This window comes from Crocuta crocuta, unplaced genomic scaffold (genome assembly GCF_008692635.1).
Source record: "Crocuta crocuta isolate KB4526 unplaced genomic scaffold, BGI_CrCroc_1.0 scaffold430, whole genome shotgun sequence".
Classification (NCBI taxonomy): Eukaryota; Metazoa; Chordata; class Mammalia; order Carnivora; family Hyaenidae; genus Crocuta; species Crocuta crocuta.
In genome coordinates, this window is record NW_027527934.1 from 780,659 (window position 1) to 783,544 (window position 2,886).

The following is a 2,886-nucleotide window of genomic DNA, read 5'->3' on the forward strand; positions in this document are numbered from 1 at the left end:
CTATTTGAAATTAATGTAGCTACTTTATTTATCTTTTTAAACAAATAGTATTAGCATAGTATATCTTTATTCATGCATTTGCTTTTAAAACATATGTGTCTTTACATTTAAATTGAGTTTCTTATAAACACTATATAAATAAATCTTCTTTTTGATGGACTATGAAAACCTTTGTCTTTTATTTGGTACATTCAGGCCATTGACGTCCCAAGTGATTATTGGCATCCATATATAATTGGATTTTTATCTATTATATTCATTAATGTTTTCTATTTGTTACCCTTGTTTTTATTCTTATTTTTGTCTAACATTTTTTCTGCCTTTTTGGTTTTAAGTATATATTTTATGACTCCATTTTCTCTCCTTTCTTAGCATGTCACTTATATAGTTGACCCTTGAACAATATGGGGGTTAGAGGATCCACAACCCCACCACTCCCTGTACAATTTAAAATTTACATAAAACTTATACCCCCCAAACAACTACTAATAGTCTATTATTGACTGGAAGCTTTAAATTACCATAAACAGTCCATTAACACATATTTTGTATATGTATTATACACTATATTCTTACAATAAGGTAAGCTAGAGAAAGAAAATGTTATTAAGAAAATCATAAAGTAGAGAATATACATTTATAGTACTGCACTGTAAAATATCCGTGTATAAGTGGACCTGTGCAGTTCAAAGCTTTGTTGTTCAAGGATCAACTGAATTTGGCATTTTTTGTTTGTTTTGCTTTTATCTTTAACTCTTTTTTTGGGAGGGAGAGGAAGTTGGTTTTTTATTGGTGGATAAGGACTGGGCAGTGACTGAAGCTGATGACTTTAAGAATTTAGGGCCTGTCATTTCTCTAGGGCCACAACAAGAATATATTTGACTTCACAGCCAACCAACATGAACTTCTTTTCAACCATCATGTCTTCAAATTTATCCATATTAAACTTAGTAAAACCTCTCTTCTTAGAAATTGGGACTTCTCGCAGGCAGATAACTTGAACTTGACCCTGCATAGGACCTCAATCCTTGTTTTGTGGTGTGAAACTGGTGGATCTGATGCTTGGCCAATGGGGTTCCTGGCCACTGTACCCTGGGGCCAAAGGCACCTCACATACCTGTCTGGGGCCTGGAATGGGGGCAACCTGAAGTCAGACATAAATGTCCAATGGAGAAGTCTGTTTCCATGTACCAAGGGTAACCCATATGAACAAGAGACTGCATATAGTCCTAAGGAAGCTGCTGTTTTCAGTCATTAGACATCTGAGAAAGGAGCCTGGTTAGCTTAATTGGCTGCAGTTTGTTATTGTTGTTATTTTATTTTATTTTATTTTGTTGTTTTTTAATCTTTTTTTGTGTTTGTTCTAGAGTTTTCAATATACACATTTTACGGGCTAATCCAAGTCCACTTTTAAATAATTCAGTGCACATCATGGGCAGTGTGAGTACCTTATAATAACAAAATAATCCTAATTTCTCCTCCTGTCCCTTGTATCATTGTTATCATTCATTTAACTTAAGCATAAGGTTATGTAATCAGATTCATTTTGGTATTGTTATTATAATTAACACACTGTTACTTAATGATCAGAAAAATATTTTTTATTTAACTTTACCTATTAATTCTTTGATGCTATTCCTTTTTTTTTTTTTACATTTATTCAAATTTCTTACCTGTTTTATTCTTTCTCTAAAGAATTTATTATAATGTTTCTTACAAAGCAGGTCTACTGGCAAGAAATACCCTTACTCTTTTTCTGAGAAAATGTCTCCTTTATTTCTTTCTCACTTTTGAAGAATAATTTCCAAGTTGGTAGTCTTTTTTTTTCTCCCTATACATTAGTTGTGAGAGCAATTCTGATATATGTCCCACTGTAGGTAAGGAATTTATTTTTCCCTCTGTGGCATTTTTTTCTATGAATTACTTCTATGTATCTATTTTCCTGTAGTTTGAAATGAAATTCCAGGTGTAGTTATTGAGGGGCATTTATCCTGCCTGGTAGGATTCCTGAGATCTCTGGATCTCTGAGATTCCTGGATCTGTGGTTTTATGTTTGATATTAATTTGGGGAAATTCTCAAATATTATCATTTTGCATATTCTGGTGTTTTGTTTTATTTTGTTTTTCTTTTTCTGGTGGTCCTGTACGTGCATGTTGCACATTTTGTATTTGTCCCACAGTCCTTGAATAACCTGTTCTGTTTTGTTTTGGTGTGTTGTTTAGTCTTTGTTCTCTTTTACTTTTGGTTGTCAAGGTTCATTGATACATCTTCTAGTTCAAAGATTCTTTCTTCAGCTATGTCCTGTGTACTATTGAAGGAATTCTTATATTTTATCTACCTCTCTCTGTGTTTGTTTTTGAAGTTTTTTCATTTATTTTGAGAGAAAGAGAGAGAGTTACAGAGAGAGAGAAAGTAGAAAAGGGGCAGAGAGAGAGGGAAACAGACAATCACAAGGAGGCTCCATGCTACAAACCGCAACATCATGACCTGGATGAAATCAAGAGTCAGAAGCTTAAGGGACTTAGCCATACAGGTAACCTTGGACTTTGTACCTCTTAATCCCCTTCACTGATTTTGCCTATTCCTCTACCACTTTCCCTCTTGCAACCACCAGTTTGTTCTCTAAATTTATGAATCTGTTTTGTTGTTGTTGTTGCTTTTTGTTTGTTTTTGTTGTTTTTATTTTTTTAGATTCCACATGCAAGTGAAATCATATGGTATTTGTCTCTCTGGCTGACTTACTTCATTTAGTATTATGGATTCTAGGACAATCCTTATTGTTTCAATTGGCAAGATTTCTTTCTTTTATGTTTGAATAATATTCCAATATGTATATATATGTCTCACATCTTCTTTATCCATTCATCCATCAATGGACACTTAGA

At 33.3% G+C, this 2,886-nt stretch overlaps 1 pseudogene; it reads right to left on the reverse strand.

Moving 5' to 3' along the window:
- Positions 1-1,175: 1,175 nt before the first annotated feature.
- LOC144221469 (small nucleolar RNA SNORA70) lies at positions 1,176-1,298 on the reverse strand (annotated as a pseudogene).
- Between the last annotated feature and the right edge of the window lie 1,588 nt (positions 1,299-2,886).